The sequence below is a fragment of the Macaca fascicularis genome, chromosome 12 (genome assembly GCF_037993035.2).
Source record: "Macaca fascicularis isolate 582-1 chromosome 12, T2T-MFA8v1.1".
In the NCBI taxonomy this organism is placed as follows: domain Eukaryota; kingdom Metazoa; phylum Chordata; class Mammalia; order Primates; family Cercopithecidae; genus Macaca; species Macaca fascicularis.
The window spans coordinates 86809163-86832055 of NC_088386.1; the positions used below are offsets into that span (position 1 = coordinate 86809163).

Sequence of the window (22893 nt, forward strand, 5' to 3'; positions counted from 1 at the left end):
ATTCAGCAAGTATCTATTGAACACCTACTACATCCAAGGCTCTGTGTTTGGTTTGTCTATTCCCACTCTTATCTCAGGTAGTCTCCCTTCAAATAATTCAGAAACATAGATGCTATTAATTCACCAGTTCACGCATGGGAAAATTGAGGATTTGTGAAATGAGGTGGCTTTGTTGGGATCATGTGCCTCGTTAAAGGCCGACCTGGAACTCAAACCAGGTCAAAGCCCCTCCAGAAGGCTTTCAATAGTGTAGGGAGAAGTTTAAACATTTTAATGATCCTTCCTTCATGTTGTAGCTTGCATTAGATTTCTCTTATTCCAGTGGTCCTTAGAATGTTTTCATTCTATTATTTCCCAAGTCTATCCCTCAAAAAGGATCCCACTGTTGGTTTTCTGTGATCGTTTTTTAATTCAACATGGTCAGTTTTCTAAGCACTTCAAGTCTCCAAGGGTCCCTTGATGGGGCTTGCTGGCAATTTCTTTGGGCACCTCACAATTGCATGGTACTTGGTTTACTAATTACCTCCTTTGAGGGAATATCAACGCTCTAGCTAGTCTAAACAGTGCCTTAAGGCTGTTAGGTTTCCCAGGGGCCCCCATTCATTGAGAAAGGCCACAATATGCAAACCCCTGGTTTCCAATATGAGTTGTCACCACCCACCTAGGATCCAACCACTGCACCTTCCATGGGGCTCTGCATCAGATGCTGGCCACACAGCAGCCTCAACCACTTGAAGAAACAATACTAGATGTCCCTATGGAAACATGACCACAAAACCATTCCTCAGTCTGCACAAACATAGATTTGCATTGATGCCAGAGCTAGGAAGAAAAGGTCTTTATTCAGCAATATTCAGGTTTCAGCTATGTGTCTGGCTCTGTGATCAGTGTTGGGAAGCATATGAAAGTTTCCAGGGAGGCTAAAGTCTTAAAAATAAGGGACATGGGAGGAACTAGCACTGGGGAATAACATTTATAAATGCCTTTTATATGCCCTGTGCTCACACATATCTTCTCATTCAAAATCTACTGTAGCCCTGCAAGATAGCTAGTATTCCTATTTTATAGGCAGGGAAACGGGCTGAGGGAAGCCAGACTCTAGCCTATCTGACATCCATGGGTATCTCTAACACAACATTTGGAGCTGGGTATCATATTAATTCCAATCTGAAGGTCTGAAAAAGACTTTTTGTCTTTCTTTAAAGTGCTTTTTATTTCATGGTATACATGTATCCAAGGTGGAGAATTTATTGGCCACTTATAACTATATTGCCAAGAAGAAAATGCATGAATTTCAGTTGATACAACTGAAGTACCATATCACTGAGTTTCTAAAATTTAGAGCACTACATTGAATTATATATTTTTTTAAATTTTTGTTTGTTTGTTTTTTGAGACCAAGTTTCCCTTTGTCGTCCAGCCTGGAGTGCAGTGGCGCAGTCTCGGTTCACTGCAGACTTCACCTCCTGGGTTCAAGCGATTCCCCTCCTCAGCCTCCTGAGTCGCTGGGGTTACAGGCGGGTGCCACCAGGCCCAGCTAATTTTTTGTATTTTTAGTAGAGACGAGGTTTCACCATGTTGCCCAAGCTGGTCTTGAACTCCTGAACTCAGGCAATCCACTTGCTTCAGCCTCCCAAAGTGCTAGGATTACAGGCATGAGCCATCATGACCAGTGAATTATATTTTAAATATAAAATTTCAAATGTAGAATATTACATATAGAAAGCAAAAATACAGATTTTATATGCATGCATGCAAGAGTCAGGTTTCAAAATTAATTTAAGACGGGAGTGATGTCATATCTGGGGGACAATGCCTTATCCTTTTCCTCTCTTCTATTTAACTTCTTATCCCATTCTTTTTCAATTTAGAGATATAGTTAACATTTTAGGAAGACATGCATAACAAATTTTAAAGTAAATGTAAATTAAGAAGCAGAATATTAACAATTTAAGAATATAATTTGCTTTTTCAGTTCTTGAATATTTCAGAGTATAATTTTTTTTCAAATGATCATAAATAAACAAGCTGTAGTATATCCATACAATGGAACACTACTCAGTAATAAAAAGAAATGAACACTTGATTCATGCAAAAATGTGGATGAATCTTGAAATAATTATGCAGAGTGAAAGAAGCCAGTTAAAAAGAACTGCATGGGGCTGAGTGTGATGGCTCATGCCTGTAATCCCAACACTTTGGGAGTCTGAGGCATGAAGATCATTTGAAGCCAGGAGTTAGAGACCAGCCTGGGCAACATAGTGAGACCCCATCTCTACGAAAAATAAAAACAAATAAAAAATTAGCCAGGAATGGTGGTGCTCTCCTGTAGTTCCAGCTCTCAGGAGGCTGAGTGGGAGGAGTGCTTGAACCCAGGAGTTTGAGGCTGCAGTGAGCTCTGATTGCATTACAGCATTCAAGCCTGAGCAACAGAGAAAGATCCTATCTGTTAGAAAAAAAGAAAGGAGTGCATACTGTATGATTCTAATTAGATTGAACTCTAGAAAATACAGCCTGATCTATAGTGAACAATAGCAGATCAATGGCTGCCTGGGGCTGGCAGACAGAGCACAGAGTGGTAGGAGGGAGGGATTAGGAAGGGACATGAGGAAACTGTTATGGGTGCTGGTATTTTTATTATCTTGATTGTAGTAATGATTTCATGGGTGTATACTTATGTCAAAACTTGTCAGATTGTACACTTTAAATATGTATTTATTATATATCATTATACCTCTTTAAGGTTGCTAGAAATTATCATAAACTACGTGTTTTTGGAGAAATATAAAGACAAAATTTGGAGAAAGTACCTACATGTATGTAGCATTTGGGGCATAGACTCTGGATTAAAAAAAAAAACAAATCATATCCAAATTCTCTCATTTCCTAGCTATGTGACCTTGGGCAACAGTGTGACCTTTCCAAGCCTCAGTTCCCTCATCTGTAAAATGGGGGAAATAACATTACGTACCTGCCAGGATTGTTGTGAGGATATAATGAGGTAATGAAAGTAGCACTGTGTACCGGTGTTTCTAGAGTAAATGGTCATCATTGTTCTAAGCTGCATATTTGCAAATGGATTAATACAAATGTGTATATGTATGCATATATACTTTTTACTAAAACATGTTCTGTGGCACAATCTATATGTAGTATAGGATAGTGATGAAACCAAAAGAAGCAATGAATCAATCTAAGAAAAAGGAAGCTTTTGTTATTACTGTTATTACTTTCCCAAATATGATCTCATTTTTGACAACTTTGTGAGGTGTTATTATTACTCCATTTCTGCAGTGAGGAACGCTGAAGCCTAGGGAGGGGAAGGTCGCCCAGTTACAAATGGTAGATGTGGAAGCAGAACAATGATGCTCTGTCTTCAAATCTAGAGCTCTTTGGACAAACCATAGAAGGAAAATTCAGGATAATTTTTTGAAAGCAATAATTATTCTGTGACTCAGAATTAAGCATAAAATATTCAGTCCTATAATAGAACAAATATATTAAGAAAAAGAATCTTTTAGCCCTGCACTGTACTACCGGTTCACTCTGCTCTCTTGCAGGAAGGGCATTCCCATAGCTCTCTGCTGTTCTTGCCCATCTGGGAATACTCACATGAGTTGGACAAGTGGGCCCATCAGTTGTGCTGGTCTAAGCTCCCCATGTCTCATTGCTTTCCTGCCTCTGTGTCTTTGCATACATGGTGTTACCCACTTGTAACACCTGCTCACACCTTTGCTTACGAAGATCCTGCCCATACAACTACAGCCAGTGCTGGCAGACATTACTGGTGCCACTCATTTATTTGTTCCACGAATTTGTACTGAACAGCAATTATTGCCAGGCCCTGATCTGACTGCTGTGAATAGTCGCACCAAACAAGCTTTCTCTCTCCTATTTTTCCTTCTTTGCATCTGAACTTGTCTCTTAGTACCTATATTATAGTTGTTCCTTTGATCTTGAGAGTTCCAACAGGGTTATAGTTCAGAGCTTGGGACACAGGAGAAAGCACTTTTTCAAATTTATTGGACTGAAGAGAAGGAAAAGTGCTGCATTTGACAGAATGAAACAGCATTGGATATAAATAATGCTCAGAAACATATACAAGGTAGTCAAATTTGAAGAAGGTTGAATTGGTTTAAGAGATTCAGGGAAACTTTTGGCTTCACAGGGAGATGTAAGAAGGCAATTAGGTACCACTAGGGCCAAATTTGTGTTTTGTTGTCATGTGGAAGAAAGATTAAATAGGTTAAAGATGAAATTTAGAGAGTGTTCCAAATTGGAGTTTCAGCAAAAGGATCAGGGAAATAGGATAGAGAAAAAATAATTACGGAAACCAGTATAAAGAAAATCTGTGAAAATTCCTTATTTTTTTAAAAGTACACTTTTTGTACAGAGAGTACTCCCAAGAGCAACAGAGAACATTACAGAAATGTTACAGGAATAGAGAATGTGATTTATATAAAGAATATGTTTTCATACGTATCATTTTTGATACGCCTCTCCCTTCTGCTCAACCACCACAGACAGGAGGTTCCCCTAGAGTTTATGGCTGATCAAATCTGATGTTTAAAATACATTGTTTCTGAAGAAAACTGTGGTCTGATCTAAGATGTGATATACAGGAAGCTGCTGTTATAATTTAATCTGGGCCATAATTGTTTTACAACTTAGGTAGCTTTTTAGACTTAGTGTATCTAACTGAATTGTGATAGAGACAAGAATAATTTCCAGTGAACGTAATGAAAAGCTCAACCCTTAAGTGTTATAGTATTCAATACTAAACTGCTAAAATAATTTTAAAGTTGGCCAAGGAATAAAATTTATAGCCTGAAGTCTTACCAAAGTCATGGTAATGAGACCATAAATGAATAGAATGTCCTTAAAAATAAATTTTGCTGGTTATTTGTTGCATACATATTATTATTTAGGTCCCTTGCATATCTAAAATGTTATTTTTCATATGCATATGGTATATAATAAATGGATACTGTGGTCCATTTTGTGTGCAGTATAGAAAAGTGGTGAAAGCAAAAGAAGAAATGATATATTAAAAAATAAGCATTTCAGTATCGTTTTTCTTACTGTTCTATTCTCACCTCCTCCGTTAAGTTTAACAGGAAGTCACAACTCTCAGTTGCGTAACTTGTGTTTTCCATTCTCTGCATATTTTTCAGCTGAGCACTTATTAGAAATATGAAGTCACTTCAAGTGACAACACCATCATGACACATCCTATCAAAAGTGACGTCACTTTTGACTATGATCAAAGCACTGGGGCTCTCCTACAAAGTCATTTCACTTGCCAGGACCACTGCTATAGATCATGCTTCTTTACGGGCTACAGAGCTGGGGGTTGCCTTTGGAGTGGAGAGACAACAATTACGAATGTTGAAGAGGATGGAGTTCTGCTTTCAATTCAGCTCAGCAGCCGCATAATGTATTGCTGAAGCAGTGGGAAGGTATGTTCCTACCCTCGCAGGCAAAATTTCACAGACTTTCATGTATTGTCATTATTACTGTTGTTATTTTTTTGTTTCCAGAACTGATGTACTGAATTGCACATTAGTTTACGTGATTAAAAAGGTAAATTTGTTTTTCCCCTCTATATTTGGTATGTTGATTTTTTTACGAGTATGAAAATGTGTTACTTTTATTAACAGAAAAAGGTATCTGTTTTTCAATTCTCCCAAAACTTATGGAGTGTCTGAGATATGCCACACACTGTGCTGAGTATTGGGAATCCAAAGTTGAAAAAGATAATTCCACCTCCAGGTCATTTCATCAAAAACCCATTCACCAAGAACCCGTTTGTCAAGGTGATTCCTGGTCCTTTGTTCTCAAAAACTCACAAGCTAAAAGAAAACATAGACATGTAAGCAGCCATGAAATGTCTGCTTCATTGGTGATGAACAAAGCTATTGTTCAAGGCTCAGAGAGGAAAATAATTCTTTGGAGGTTAGGAATGGATCCAATGAAATAAAGCAACCTTGATGTCTCACACTAGGAGACATAGCTTCATAAGAGGGGTATGGGTTGGATTCCATCATCCACTTGTCCCTCTGCCTGGTTCATTTGTGCAAGACATAACCTGTCAACCACATTTCAATGTCTTGGAGGACTCTACTGTTTTGAAAACATCTGCTTTGGTCTTGATGCTATCTTATCAGATTCTGCAAAAGCTGACGAGCCATTTCCATTGTGTCTCATCAGGTCCTTAGTTACCTGTGACAGTTGGACAGAATGCTCCTCCCACAAGCAAAATCACAATAGCTTGTTTCCAATGAGAATCTTAAGTTACATTAAGTATCTGGGTGATTCAGGTGGTACCTGACCTCAGTCCTCAGAAATATTGACTTTCTCTCAATGCATAGACAGTGAAGAATAAACTGTGTATTTTCTTGTGTATGTCATGCCAGGATTATATTCATCAATAAGCTTCAATTTGGTGGGTGGAGAAGAGTCCAAAAATGTACTCTTATTCTAAACACTAGGTCCTCTTTCTGACTATTCAAGTAGGGCTACTTACAGAAGGCCAGATAAGACTGTATCTATTCTATATTACTGCTTACTTCCTGCAGGAGTAAGGTATTAATCATATGGTATGTTTGGTTGAAATGAACATTATGACCACAGAAAAAACTTAGAATGTGTTGGATTGTCAGAAAAACTTCATTTGCTTGAATTGTGCTCTGCTCATGACATGGAATGCTTTGGTAAAGGCCATGCTGGACAGGGTCAATGGTACTCCTCCATTCCCATTGTGAAGCCAAGATCACATACGTACCTTTTGTTCACTGATGCTGACAAGAGGGAACTGGTTTGATAATACAGTGCTTTTATACCTATGATATACAATAAATTAAAAGGAATAACCTTGTAGATTTAGAATTTTTTTAAAAGCATATTGCATGAAATTTAGACAAAGGTGGCATGCTTTGGGAACAGTCCATTTCACTTAACTTTCTTGGGTAAAGCAGGACACCACTGAAGGCTGCTTGAAGACTCAGCTCCAGTATAATTACTTGCAAATACTTATTTAATTACTGTCCTCTTTGGTACATTACATACATCATGGGCAGGAGACACCTCTGTCTTATTGCCTGTTGTATCCCAACATCAGAAGTGTTCCTGGCAGAGAAACTCCCCAACATATACTTGTTGAATGAATAAATGACTGAAAGTAAATTTACTCAAACGTCTCAGAAATGACAAGATGCTTGAGGTGGGCAGTAAATAAATCTTTGGGAATCCATCACTTCCACTAAGAAAGCAACTCAAATATCCCTCCTGTTGGAGTGGCAAAGAATAGTGAAATATATGTGAGATCTCCATGTGATTCTTTTTGCATTACTTTGAGCTGAGTCTTAATCTTGGTTACATCTTACAATTACCTGGGGAGCTTTACAAAATCCAATAGGAACAGAATCTCTGGAGTGGGGCTGAGCATGGCTAATTTTCAAATGTGTCATTAGGGATTCTAATAAAGCAGGCAATGCTGAGAACACTGAGTGTGGGGCATTCTTTCCCAAACTTGTCTGATTATTAGAATTACCTGAGCTGCTCAGTCCCACAACAAATCAAAAATGGTATCAAGGGATTTTCATCTTTGCCAGTTTGGAAGATACAAAGTAGTCTCTTATTTTAGCAGAGAAGCATAAGTTTCTAATAGCTTAAGGCTGTTCTGACTTCAAATTTCAAAGACTTGCCATTGCATCTAATTTAGTGCCAACACAAATGTAATTTATTGCAGGATTATCTTCCAAGATATCCTCGGGCATTTCTTCTTGTCCTAAAATAATACTTCTACAACTCTCATTAGACTCTATCTTTATTACTGTAAGTCAATTCTCATCTATCTAAAGTAATTGCAGCGTGTGATTAAGTGTCGGGATGAGTTGTTCGGACACTAAGTGCTGTGGGAGTGCAGAGGAGAGAAAATTCGATGTGGATTTTAATGACACATAGAGCAGGACGTGGGCTGCAACTTGAAGGATGGTTAGGGGAGTAGGAAACTGCATCCTGGGCAGAGGGCATTGCAAGCAATGAGCAGAGTCAATTCTAAGAATACAAAATACTCAGACCCTAAATCCACCATTGCTTATTTTTCTTCCGATGCCTGGATGCATCCCTCCTTTGTGAACTCCCTGAATCCTATCTCTCCGAGCCACATTCCCAAATTCCACCTTCGACCTATTCAGTCAAAATTGGAAATGGGAGCCGGAAATCTACACTTTTAACAAGTTCCCCAAGTGATTTTTGTAATGAAACAGAAACTGAGAAGGATGTATCTATCTACACCATTCAACAGGAAGATAGATGGGACAGAGTGTCCTCCAAAGAGAACCAAATGCAACAAACCAGCGCTTCTATCAAAATAAATCAGACCTGGCATTTTTCATCTATCAAACTGGCAAAGATTAAAACACTTTATACCACTCATGTTGATGATAGAATGAGATTTTATGCACTGCTGGTGGGAATGTGAATTGGCACGTTACTAAAGGACAATTTGGCAATTCTTATAAAAAGCCTTAACATTTTTCACACCCTTTGACATAGTAATTCCACTTTTAGAAATTTATCCTAAGGCTGTGGTCTCAACCTTGGCAGTTTATTAGAACATTTGTGAAGCTTTATGAACTGCAGATCTCTGGGCCCCATTCCTTTGAGATTCTGGGAGTGAATTCTGGGAATCTGTTGAACCTGTTTGTTTGTTTGTTAATACTAATATAATTGGGGCCTATTTTTTAAAAGTTCAAGTAATAGAAAAATCAAAAATTGGTGAGATCTTAATCTTTCACTTCCTCCCTTGATTCCCTGCAGGTAATCATATAGACATTGTTTTGTGTTTTTTTATTCAATAACATAATATAGTCATTATCCCATTTCAGCATATTCAGATATAATTTTTTAATAGTGCTATAAGTTGCATGGAGATACTTCAATTTATTTAATCATTGTGGACATTTAAGGATAGACTTTTTAAGATCATTTTTGCATTTTTATTATGAACAATAATACGATGATCATTCTTGAATGTATATCCTTTTCTTTATCTATGTGAGAATTTCTGTATGATAATTATCTAGAAATGGAATTGCTTTGTCACATTAAACTTGGATTATTATGATCATTTTATGAGTTGGGGTCTCACTCTGTAGACCAGGTTTAGAGTGCAGTGGCTTGATCATAGCTCACTGCAACCTCAAACTCTTGGACTCAGGTGATGCTCCCACCTCAGTTTCTCATGGAGCTGGAACTAAATGTGCATGCCACCATGCCTGGCTAAGTTTTTCTATTTTTGTTTTTTGTAAATATGAGGTCTCACTACGTTGCCCAGGCTGGCCTTGAACTCCTGGCCTCAAGTAATCCTCCCACGCTGGCCTCCCAAAGTGCTGGGATGACAGGTTTGAGCCACGATGCCCAGACGAACACAACTGGTTTTGATGCACAGAATTAAGACCTATCGTTCTGACAAAATAATCACAAATATGAATGAAATTTTAACAATAGGTATGTGTACTTCACCTGTGCAAACTGGTGAAAAACTGAATAATTAATAAACATCCAATTAATAGGTGAATTAAAATATGCTAAAAAGGGTATTTAATGGCATGGAAAGATGTTGACTAAGTGAATGTATAGAGCTTAGGAAGGAGACTCTAAAACAATATTAATTTTAAAATAAGTTAATATTGGCAGGAAATATACTATAATGTTCACAGTGGTTTTCAGTTAAACATAGAATTACAGACTCTTTTTGCACATCTATATTTTCTAAACTTGGTTGGGTATGTATCACATTGGTAATAAAAAAGTTATTTAATAATCAGTAAATATGATACTAAGCTGCATTGTCAAAAAGATATGACCCATAAGAACTCAGAGATGAGCCCCCTACAGAGCTCAGCATTCATGTGGTTTGATGCCTAATAGTTTATTAGAGTTGGCCACCTTTGAGAGAAGACTTGAAACCAAAGTTGTTCACCTGCTTATCAAAAGGCCTTACACAGAACATTTTACCAGGTACATGTTCTTTCATTCATCAACAAACTTGGAGATTAGAATCTATATTTATCTAGCTTTTTAGTAGAGTTAAAACGTTATAGACTTGGGAAATTAATAGTCCCCAAAATACAGTTTCTGTCTTCTAATGTATAAATAAGTATTTTTTAAAAGATGAGATAATGTTCTTCCATTCATTGATAAATTCTTTTGCTCACTAAGTGAACAATGGGAAAATGTGTTTAATTTACAGCACAAGTGACAAGAGGAGGAAGTTCCTGATCATATTGGTAAGGGTTTGGAAAGGCTACCGAGTCTGCTCATGCAATATCGTTCCCTAGAGATTTTAATAATAGGAACTAGATTGAGGTGGTTCTGCTGTAGTTTAAAAACCGAAGGATGGGACACCCTGGGGGTTGTTCTTTGCCCTTTGAATTCTTGCTGGTCGATAAGAATATAGGAGAGGAGAATGAGTTGTTTCAGATACCAATTATGGCACTTTAAATAATTTAAAATACATGTGAGGCTTTTAATTTCATTGTGCTTATAAAGATAGAATGGAGTAAAAATGGAAAAGGAATGCCTATTTCCAGAGGGTTAGTTAAATTATGGTACATCCATAAGATGTGAAAGACTTATCTAAGAGCACTGTAAAGCATTGCTAAGAGAAACTGAAGACCTGAACAAATGAAGAGATGTTTTGTGTTTATGAATTGGAAGAGTCAAAATTATTAAGATGTCATTTTTTCCCAAAATGATCTATAGATTCAGTGTAATTCCAATGAAAATCCCAGCAGGTTTATTTGTTGAAATTGTCAAGCTAGTGCTAATATTTATATGAAAATTCCAAGGATCAAGAAAAATCGAGGCAATTTTGAAGGAGAACAAGGTTTCTAGACTTTTACTGTCATGTATCAAGACTACAAATCTATGGTAGTTATCTATAATGTGGTCTAGGTGCAGGGAGAGACAAATAGACTAACATACAAGAGACTCACATAAATAAAAGTTCCCAGATTCATGTCAAAAACACCACTGCAGTGCAATGAGGAAGGGATGGTCATTTCAATAAATGGCTCTGGGTCAATTAGATACCCACATGGATAGCTTCTCAGTCTTTTGGCTAAGGTCCAGTGTAGCGTCCACACGGAAAAAGCCTACTTTACCCCTATCTCTTTCCAGATATAAAAGGCATCCAATGGATCATAGTCCTAAATGTAAAAGATTAAAACACTAAAGGTCCCAGAAGAAAACCTAGAAGAATGTTACAATCCAAGGCAAGCAAGATTTCTCTTAAAAAAAGACACAAAGAGTGGTAACATTTTAAAAATTAAAAAAATTGAGCCTAAATTAAAACTAAGAACTGTTGTTCATCAAAAGACACCATGTAGAGGAGATTGAAAAGGTAAAGAACAGTGTAGAAGACATCAGCAATACATATTCCGACAAAGACCCACTTGGAATATGTAAAGAATTAAAAATTAATAAAACAGAGACAGACAAAAAAATCTTAAATGGTCAAAAAGCCTAGGCAACATGGCGAGACCCTGCCTTGTTATGGTGGCATGTGCCTGTGGTCTCAGCTATAAGAAGGCTGAGGTGGGAGGATGACTTGAGCCTGGGAATTTGAGACTGCAGTGAGCGGTGATTGAGCCACTGCACTCCAGCATGGGTGACAGAGCAAGACCTTGTCTCAATCAATCAATCAATCAATCAATAGGCAAAAGAATTCAAGAGGTACTTAAAAAAAAGAGGATATTAGTGCTTGCTTCTGCAGCACATATACGAAAATTGGAATGATACAGAGTAGATTAGCATGGCCCCTGATCAAGAATGACACACAAATTTGTAAAGCATTCCATATTTTTTGTTTGTAGCTCAAAGGAGAAGTGCTTGAGGGGATGGAAATACCTTATTCTCCATGATGTGCTTATTTCACATTGCATGCCTGTATCAAAACATCTCATGTACCCCACAAACAGATACACCAACTATGTACCTACAAAAATTTTAAAAAATAAAGAGGATATCAAAATGGCCATAAAGCATAAGATTCTCAACATTATTAATCATCAGGATAATGGAAATTAAAATTACAATGATTTGCTACTAGATACACCCTGAATTCATAAAAATGAAAAAAAAAAAAAAGACTGGCAGTAACATGTGTTGACTAGGAAGCAGAGCAACTGAACTCTCACACACTTCTGTGACAGTGTTAATTACCACAACCACCATGGAAAGTTGTGTGGCAGCATCTCCTAAATCCACACATCTTAATGCCCTATTACCCAACCATTCTACTTCTGGGAATATGCTCAAAAGAAATGAGTGCTTATACCCACTACTAAAAGATACAAACAAAAATGTTTCCGAGTTTCATTCATAATAAGCAAAAACTGGAAATAGTCTAAGTATCCACCCACAGGAGAATGAATAAATAAATTGTACTACAGTTATACAATGGAATACTAGCTGTAATTAAAAACAAAACAAAACAAAGAAAAATACAGATAAATTTCATAACATAGAGTGAAAAAAGTCTAACTCCAGAAAATTATTCTGTGAAATTTCACTCATATGAAGTTCAAGACAGCCAAAACAAATCTACAGTGATACAAGAATAGTGGTTATCCTTGTGACTGATGCTGACTAGGAAAAGCATGGGAGAGAATTCTACGACTGGAACTGGTGGTAGTTATATGGATGTATATAAAAAAATTCATTGAGCTATACAATTAAACTTTGTATATTTTACTATATGCTTATCTTGCATCAATAAAAGCATCTTTAAAAAGTGATGCACAAAAGTGATGCACTTTAGTACCTTGTATTAAAATATGACATAATATCTGACCTCAGTCTACACCTCTTTCAGTTTGAGTGTATAACCTTCTCATGAAACAGAGTGGGCAGTGAAAAGAAATAGCTCTCGGGCCGGGCACGGTGGCTCAAGCCTGTAATCCCAGCACTTTGGGAGGCCGAGACGGGCGGATCATGAGGTCAGGAGATCGACACCATCCTGGCTAACATGGTGAAACCCCGTCTCTACTAAAAAATACAAGAAAAAACTAGCCGGGCGTGGTGGTGGGCGCCTGTAGTCCCAGCTACTCGGGAGGCTGAGGCAGGAGAACGGTGTAAACCCGGGAGGCGGAGCTTGCAGTGAGCTGAGATCCGGCCACTGCACTCCAGCCTGGGCGACAGAGCGAGACTCCGTCTCAAAAAAAAAAAAAAAAAAAAAAAAAAAAAAAGAGCTCTCCTGTGCAATTTCTAAGTGAATCTCAACCACTTTGTCATTGTACTGCATTTTGTTTGAGGAACTTCAAGATCTTCTGTATTCCTAGAGTCCAGAGTGTCAGAACTCCTGACTTAGCTCATGGGAAGTTGGGGTGGTTCAGAAAGACCACCTCCCCCGCCTCTCCAGGTGAAGGCTAGTTCTAGGTGTGTCTTGGACTCCCATTCACGTCAGTCCTTACTCCTCTCCGGAGTGAGTACATTTTCTCTCAGCTTCCAGAGGTTTAGTGTCTCCCTCCTTCTGCTGAAAGGTTTTCTCCACCCTTCCTGCTTCCGGCTTGACCTTCTCTCACATGTAGCATACTCTCAAAATACAGATGTTTCTCCACTCACGAGGGGGCTACGTCCCAATAAACCCATCATCAGTTGAAAATATTCTAAATTGAAAGTGTGTTTAACACACCTAACTTATTGAACATCATACCTTAAACATGCTCAAAACACATTAGCCTAGCATTGGGCAAAATTGTCTAACACAAAGCCTATTACATAATAAAGTGTTGAATATCTCACATACCGTATTGAATACAGTACACTGTAGAGTATTGGTTGTTTAGCCTCATGATTGCTTAGCTAGCTGGGAGCAGGGGCTCACTGCCACTGACCTGCATCGCGAGAATATTGTACTGCTTATTATTGCTAGCCTCAGAAATGATCAAAATTCAAAATTTGAAGTATGGCTCCTACTGGGTGTGTATTGCTTTTGCACCATCATAAAGTTGAAAAATCATAAGCCAAACTATCCTAAGTTAGAGACCATCTGTATACTTCTTTGCAAAACCAATTCCTTCCATCCTTAGAAACTGCTGATTTCAGCAAGGAAAATCTTAAAATCTAAATTGTCCTTATGAACTCTATCTAAACTGAATTTGCAATAATGACATTTGATCCATTTAGTTAGGAATATGCATTGCAATAAGGCAATATTCATATTTTCAATGTTAGCTCAACTTCTCATTTATTAAAAAAGACTCTGAGGCCAGGCGCGCTGGCTCATGCGTGTAATCCCAGCACCTTGGGACGTGGAGGCTGGCGGATTGCAAGGTCAACAGATGGAGACCATCCTGGCCAACATGGTGAAACCCCGTCTCTACTAAAAATACAAAAATTAGCTGGGTCTGGTGGTGGTGCGTGCCTGTAGTCCCAGCTACTCGGGAGGCTGAGGCAGGAGAAACACTTGAACCCGGGGAGGTTGCAGTGAGCCGAGACAGTGCCACTGCACTCCAGCCTGGCGACAGAGCGAGACTCCATCTCAAAAAACAACAACAAAAAAAGAAGACACCGAGCCCCCTTGGTATATGCTGGGCTCTGTGTTAAGCACCGGAAAGGAAAGATGAATGCACTCAAAGAGCTCACAGTCTTATGCAGGAGGCAGGCAAATATATAGACACATTAGTTCCAGTTATTTCCTATTATAATAGCCTCCTACTGTACATCACACAGAGTTTATCAAACTCATCTTGTTATCCCACCTCCCTCCATAAACCTAATCTTCACTGTGCATCAACATCCGTGTCTATCTATGTCAATAACCCAGGCTGAAACCCTCAGCCATCTCTTATTTTTCACTTTCTCACGTTTACTCATTACATGTCAATTCTTTCACCAAATTCTCTCACAATTCCAGCACATATTCTTCATTCCTGTGCCACTTCCTAGATCAGAATCCTAATTTCCTTTTTCTTGCACTATGACCATAATGTTCAAACAGCTCTCCACACCTCCAGTTTCACCACTGCTATTCTATACTCCACACTGTTGCCAGAGAAATCTCTGTCTCTATAGTTCTTTGTCTCCACCTCTAGGAAGACTTTTTATTTGCTAGGAATAGAAATATAAGAATCCAAGGGAAAAGATTTGGTGAGTTGATGATTTGCTCAGCTACAGAGAGCCAATGAAATATTAATTATTTCTAACATAAATCTTGACAGATATAAAATATGGAAACGTGGTAAGCTGTGAAGGGCAGCTTTTTTTAAAAGTTTGATATGGCACAGATTATCTTCTCATTCCCATATCTTTCTTTCTTTTTTTTTTTTTTTTTTTTTTTGAGACGGAGTCTCACTCTGCTGCCCAGGCTAGAGTGCAGTGGCCGGATCTCAGCTCACTGCAAGCTCCGCCTCCCGGGTTTACGCCATTCTCCTGCCTCAGCCTCCCGAGTAGCTGGGACTACAGGCGCCCGCCACGTCGGCCGGCTAGTTTTTTGTATTTTTTTAGTAGAGACGGGGGTTTCACCGTGTTAGCCAGGATGGTCTCGATCTCCCGACCTCGTGATCCGCCCGTCTCGGCCTCCCAAAGTGCTGGGATTACAGGCTTGAGCCACCGCGCCCGGCCCTCCCATATCTTTCTACTGAGGCAGAGGTCACAGATTAAATGATATAAAACAGGCAGGTTATTGATGCCACGGGCATTTACGAGGTTCTCATTTTTTAGGCGCCAACACAATTCTTGGCTACCTGCACAACTTCACGCCTCATTGTGCACTTAGGACCCCACTGGAGGTGAGATCACTATGTTCTTGACAAAAGTAGACAATCAGAGCATATGGTAATAGACAACTAGAAATTGACTATCTACTGAGCCATTGGCTCTGGATCCTCATTATTTATTATTATTATTATTGAGACAGGGCCTTGCTCTGTCACCCAGGCTGGAGTACAGTGGTGCAATCATAACTTGCTGTAACCTCAAATTCCAGGGCTTAAGTTATCCTACCACCTCAGCCACCCAACTAGCTAGTACTACAGGTGTACGCACGATACCATGCTCAACTAATTTTTTGTGGAGATAGGGTCTCACTATGTTGCCCAGTCTGGTCTTGTACTCCTAGCCTCAAGCGATCCTCCCACCTCAGCCTCCCAAAGTGCTGAGATTACGGACATGAGTTAACATGTCGGGCCTGGATCCTCATTATCAAAAGGGAGTGTGGGGAGAGTTAGGTTTAAGTTGAGCAGATCTTTTGTCCCCAGGTCATCTCTAGGAAAGGCAATAATGAAAGGTCAGAGAGTGCCTGGTGACTTGATGAAAAAACCAACTTCTTCCCTAAGTCATGAACTTCTTGTTGGTAAATTAAAGTGGATACATTTGAAGTTATTCATTTGGACCCATGAAAGGCAGCTGTTCAATGCCTACAAATTAAATTTAGAGATCTACTAAGTTTAGATATCTACTTGACATTACTCCCTTCAGTCACAGTTTTAAAGCTGAACATAAATTAATTTTGAACTGATTTGGATTATATTGACGAACTTGTTTTCAAGCAGATGTATTTATTTTTGCTCCCATTTTTACGCTTTAGCTTATTAAACCTACTTTAACAAAATTTATATTAAAATATGTCAGAAGCTTATTTAAGGTAAAAAGTCTTCTGAGCTGTCTTGGTTTTGATTAAGTATCTCTTTGGAAAGTTTCCAAATCACAGTGGTTTTAGAACAGTGTAGATGGCGTTCTTATAGTTCTTCATCTCCATGAAATGGAGACAAACTATTTTCTAAAAACTGTTAGTTAAAAGACACAATTATCCTACTTTTTAGGTGATTATCTGCCCAAATTTTGCTTAACAACCACCATGATGCTCCTAACCAATGAAGCAATAGATAGTAAAAATCAACAGATGACTTTGAACACCTTCATGTCGTCTTTCTCTACCAGCATCTGTATCTCCCCGCCCACTTCCTCAGTGGTATGGTTAGTTGTCACACTAGAGGCTGTAGAAATCTCATTTTTTTTTTTCCTGGACTGCCCTCTGGGTTGGCAGCTTCTCTGCAAGCTTCTGTTACAGCTGTCAGGCCAGCAGATTCACATGCTGGGGTTTCCATGCCAGCTCCTGGACAGATTGGGTGGGCTTCTTCTGTAAGTACCCAGGATGACATAGGTCTTGGACTTGACTTTTCATCACATGAAATAGTTTCCCCTCACCTTGGTATATTACAGCTAATCTTGTCTGTTTGTTTGACATTCTGGCTCTGTCATCCAGGCTGGAGTACAGTGGCATGATCACAGGTCACTGCAGCCTCTGCCTTCTGGGCTCAAGTGAGCCTCCACCTCACATCTCCTACGTAGCTGATTCTACAGGCACACACCACCATGCCTGGCTAATTTTTTTAATTTTTTGTAGAGATGGGGGTCTCCTTATGTTGATCAGGCTGGAGGCTAACTTTTATGTTAGGGAAGTAAAATTCATCCAGTCTCTGGATGATTTGATGAGAGGGAGAACAGAGGTTGGAATGAGGAAAAAAAAAACCTATCGGTGTCAGAATTCTCCAATATTCTTTTGCCTACAGCAGACAAGGGGTGGGTTTCCTAGAGAGAAAATCAGCTCTGGATATATTTTCAATAAAAATATATTGAAACATTTGATGGTTCCCTATGAAGTCCAAACTGCTTAGCATGGCATTCAAGGTCTTCAATCACCTTTTAATGTTTAAAGTGCCTCGCTTGTCTGTGAGATAGGAAATCTCACATTGTCGTGTTCTTGCTCTTGCTGTACCAGATACTCTTTTTCCTCCACTCCTCTTCAGAGAGTCCTGAACTATGCATTTATAACCAACCCACATGTTTCTAACTCTGTGAATTTTCATTGGCACATGCCTCTACCACAGTGCTTACCACACTACATCATAAATATTCATTTGCACTTTGTCTCCATTCTAGGTAGCAAACTCTTCCAACATAAGAATTTTATCTAAGCTCTCTTCACTTTATGCCTTTGCCAGTCAATACTATCCTGATGTTAACATCTATATGATGTAATCAATATTCAGTCAACAAATATCTGTGGAGTAGATAGCCATTGTACCCCAAAGTAAATTATATGAGCCCTACTTTTAAGAAATCCAAGCTGTCGCTGGAATAAAAATGATGTTTCATCATCCATGAAGTAATTATTGCAAAAAGAAGCCCCATACTCTGGCATAAGCTTTACAGAAAATAAAAAAATCAGGGAAAGGATGAATCATCATGGACTTCAGTATTAAATTGTTAAAGAAGATTTAATCAAGAGGAAGATCAATCTAGGATAAAATAAAGGCTTGGAGGGATATGCACAAAATGGCTCATGAATGAAATTTCAGGTGGTTGGGGTCTTCCATTGATCATACTGGATTTCAGTTTAGTGTAATATGCACAAATTGTGATGCACACCATCCACCTTCTGTTTATGATCCCATATTATGCATCAAACAAAGTCTTGACAATTCACATTTCATCTTCAACAGCACAACACAGAGTTCTCTAAGCTTTTGAAATATGAGTGTTGTGATATTGACATCATGGTATTTATTATCTTAAAGGGAGACAGATTTTGAGGGTGTGCATTGGGGAGTTGGGGAAATAACTGTGGAGTGATTGATGAATCGACTGCTACCCATGTGTGGCAAAATGGCATGAATATTGATCCCTCAACTGAGAACTCCTTCAGAGTTAACACAAAGTGGCTACACATTTTTCTCAGGTCTCAGGTTGAGGTCATCTCTTTTATTCTCTTTGTATGTGGTGTATAGAGGGGAAGGAAGAGGAGGGAACTGAGAAAGCAACACGAGTAAGAGGAGAGGATCTGACAGACTCAGAGCAGCTCTGCATTTCAAGCCACTTTTCTTTCCTCTTTGGCATTGCAAAATGTGTTTCTAATGCTTTACCTTGTCATATTAAAAATCTCACTTTGTGGGATATTCAGAACCAAAAAGACAATTTTTACAGACTGAACAAGAAGGAATTCACGTATGGCTTGATTTTCGAGGTGCTTTCAGCTCTAACACATTTTCGTTCAGCCATATCCAAATGACCTCTAAGAAATAGGTCATGGTGGTTCAGAGAGTAGAATATGTGAGGTGCAAGTGACACTTGCTCATGCCCCCTCACTCACCAAGTTTAAAACTCTCACTAATAGTCATCACCCTGACTTGTGAAAAATATTCCATAGGCAGTGAGATTACTAACCACAGAGTTAACACCAAAACCCTAGGCAGAGCTCTCTAACTGACAGAGATTTTTTATTTTTCTAATATCAGACAAGATGGCTAATGCCGTTTCCCTCTACTTTCCTAACACTACGCTTTGAGGAATAGCCAAAGAAGTTCCCATAATTTAAAAAGCAGAACACAGGAAGCATGAACTTTTTATAGTAGCTCCTAACTGAAAGGCTGAGAAGCAATTAAATGTGAACTTTTTCGACTGTGAGCTTCATGACTTCCTCCATGTCTTCCTAATGCTTAAAATGTGATTGATAACATAGTGAGTGCTCTTTAAATATTTGTTGACTAAATAAAATTTGCTGCATGATATTTACAAAAGGCATACCCAGTAAAACATGACACAGAAAGTATAAAAATGAAGAGATGAATCCATTTACCAGTTAGTAAATGATAATAAAAATAAAAGCATGCAATGAAATTTTAAAATAAAAAACAGTAAATGGGTCAAAGGAGGACACTTTAGATGGACTTTTAAAAATATCGATACACAGGCATGGTGGTGCATGCCAGAAGTCCCGGCTACTTGGGAGGCTGAGGTGGGAGGATCACTTGAGCCCAGGAGTTCAAGTCCAGCCTGGGCAACACAGCAAGACCCCATCTCTGAAAAAAGAACAGAAAAGATCTCTTTTAAAAAGTTTCAATTAAAAAAAAAAAAGTTTCAATTCACCAATAAGATGTTAACTTCTACTTTTGCCCCTTACAACATTGTGTCAAAATACATACAGCAAAAACTTTGAGAAGATTCGGAGAGGTGATAAATCCATGGTAATAAAAAAAGACTTTAACATGTCACTTTCCAAAAAAAAGTCAATGGAATTTTCTAACACATCTCCTTGCTTCTTTCTTGACTCAAAACAGTTCATCCAACTGCCAGAATGAGCTTTTTAAAACAAAAATCAGTTCATGTCACTCCCTTGCTCAAACTCCTCAGTGGCTTCCCACCACACAGTAAGTCTCAAATTTCTTATTAAGGTCCACAAGTTTCTTTATGAGACAGCCCCAACTCATCTCTTTGACCTCATCACCCTTTTATTACTTCATGTTTTGGGTGCATTCTTACAAAAAAATAATTTGTTTTATAACTGAGGAGTTTTGTCAATTTAATATATATTATTTGGGTTTTTTTTTTGACATTTTGTGCTTTTAATTTCTTATGTAGTCTATTTCCACTTGTTTTAGTGGTCTCTTTGAAATTTTGCCAAGTATGCTTAGCTTCTGTGCTAATTAATATCCTTTAGGAATTCTTTCCATGAAGGTATCCTTGTGGTGAACTTTCAATTTTGTATTATAACTTAGCTGGGAATAGAATTTTGATAGATAGTGTATTGCAGTTCTGTGAAGAAATTATTCTACTCTCTTCTCACTTGTTACTGTTTTGGCTTTCAGTCTATCTCCCCCCCTTTTTTTAAAAAATAGATAATATATTTGTTATCCTCTGTTACTTTTAGAATATTTTCTTTCTAGTGTCCTGCAGTTTGTTTGCTTTTTAAATTTATCATGCTGGGGACCCGTATGTCTAAAATCTAAGAATGCATGGAAGCTATCATGCCAGCTCCTACTTAAATTTTGTTTTACACATTTTTCTTAATTTTTGTTTCTATGATTTCTTTTAATTTGTGGTAAGCTTATCTATGCATTTAAAAGCCTGTTATAATTTATATAGCATTTCTATGTGCTTATAGTGGAACGGTTTTTTAAATTTATCTAGCCAGAAATAGAATTCAAAACGGGAATTATGGACTACTTAGACATGAACAATGAGAGCACTACATATGAAAGTATACAAAATCACCTCTCAAAAATATCAAAAAGTAAATGCATTTATCTAAACAAGCAATGAAAATTAAGTATCTGAGTAAAGTTAGAAAAAGTTAGAAAAATAATAAAAAGTAAAATGAGGAAATAAGGTGGCTATACCACCATATTGTATGGTCCATGACCATAACAAGTGTGGATGAGAATATTGAGCCAGAACTCTAGCCCTATAAGGAAAGTGTAAATTGGTATAACCACTTTTTAAAAACAATTTGGCATTATGTAATACAATTAAAGATGTACATAGTGCATGATGCAGCAATTCCACTCCTAGGTGTATATTCTAGAGAATTTCTTACACATGTGCCCCAAGGGACACATCTTAAGAATGTTCATAGTAACATTGTTTGTAATAGTGAAGAAATATGGAAAATAACACAAATGCCCATCAACAGTAGAATGAATAAATTGTGATAATTCACCCAATGGTATACTATGCAGCAATGAAAATGAATAAACTACTGCTACACACATCCATATGGATGAATGTCAGGAACCATGTTGAGTGAAGAAAGCAAGTTGCTGAAGTATAAATATAGTGTGATCTCACTTATGTGGATTTAGCAGCTTTCAAACCTAGATACTTTATTGTTTAGGGATACAAATTTATGTGGTAAAATGATAACAAAAAGAAAAAAAATGACAAATGCAAATTTTAGGTCAGTGGTTGCTCCAGGTGGAAAGAGAGCAGAGTGGAGTCAGGGAGGAGACACAAGAGGCTTCAAAGGTAATGGTAACATCTGGGTATAAAATGTCAACAACAGTTTGCAAAAGCCAGAATTCTCCGATGTTTTGTATTGGAAGGAATAGATGGGTACTAAATTCCTGTATCTTGGTTTCCTCAACTGGTATCATCTGAATGTCCCAGGTGAAGAAGCTAAGTCCTAGGGACAAGGTTTGGACCTTTGAATACAGGTTTCTCCATATCGATCCAGGGGCAGCTGTGCTGGAGACAACCCCGGGGACTACAGCAAATTAGAGGCCTGTTTATTCTCTACATCTGTGGAGGTGTGTTATCTAGATTTACAACTCCTCCTGAAGACAAGACAGCATGAAGCACGCCATTCATTCCACACTAAATTACAATTGGAACATAACTGAAGAGAAACGTTTCTTAAGAAATGAAGGACTTTCATTCTTCACATTATATCCTTCTATTCTGTTTGACTTTTCACTACAAGCAGAGCTTATATTCAGTGGGTATGCATCAGTTGGGCTAGTAAGTTGTTCAATCCTAGTCTTTTCTGATTAGTTATTGCTCATACTGTCTTGGCTGTAAAGTAGCTTCAATATCACTCCTAACTGTAAACAAAAACTGCAGGTTGGCCTAACACTTCCATATTGATAGAGCAATGTCTACAAATAGTTGAGAGAAAGAAAAAGTAAACCAAGAACTTTATAGCAAGTCAGGGTGTCCTTTACAGTACCAGATATTCTTAAGCATGACCGTTCTCAAAGATTACAGCACCATTGAGAGCTTCTTGAAAAACTACTTGATGAAATCTAGGCAATTGAGAATGAATCAAAATTTGAAACCTCAGGAATGCAGACATAATGGTGAAAGAAGTAGTGATGAGCACTGAATCTACTTATATGCAAAATTAAAGAAATGTGTGGAATTGCCATGATAAAACAAGGATAATGTAACTAACAAAATATAATATAAATGATGAAAATTGGCAGGTGGGGATGGGAATTGGAAGCGGAAGCAAATTTAAGAACTTTAATTTCTCCTTATATTTAATAGCATGGAGTGAACAGATTACTGCCTAAGAGTGAAATATGTGGTTTCTGTATCTCATCTCTT

The 22893-nt window shown here is 38.1% G+C and overlaps 1 protein-coding gene and 1 non-coding gene across 4 annotated transcripts in view; one reads left to right on the forward strand and one right to left on the reverse strand.

Moving 5' to 3' along the window:
* The window catches only part of STAT4 (signal transducer and activator of transcription 4), a 125454-nt gene that overhangs the window by 83722 nt on the left and 18839 nt on the right, over positions 1 to 22893 (reverse strand). The gene's annotated exons all lie outside the window — the stretch shown is intronic.
* On the forward strand, positions 11767 to 11873 carry LOC123568236 (U6 spliceosomal RNA). Its single transcript, XR_006691438.1, has one exon. It is a non-coding gene; the product is annotated as a U6 spliceosomal RNA (small nuclear RNA).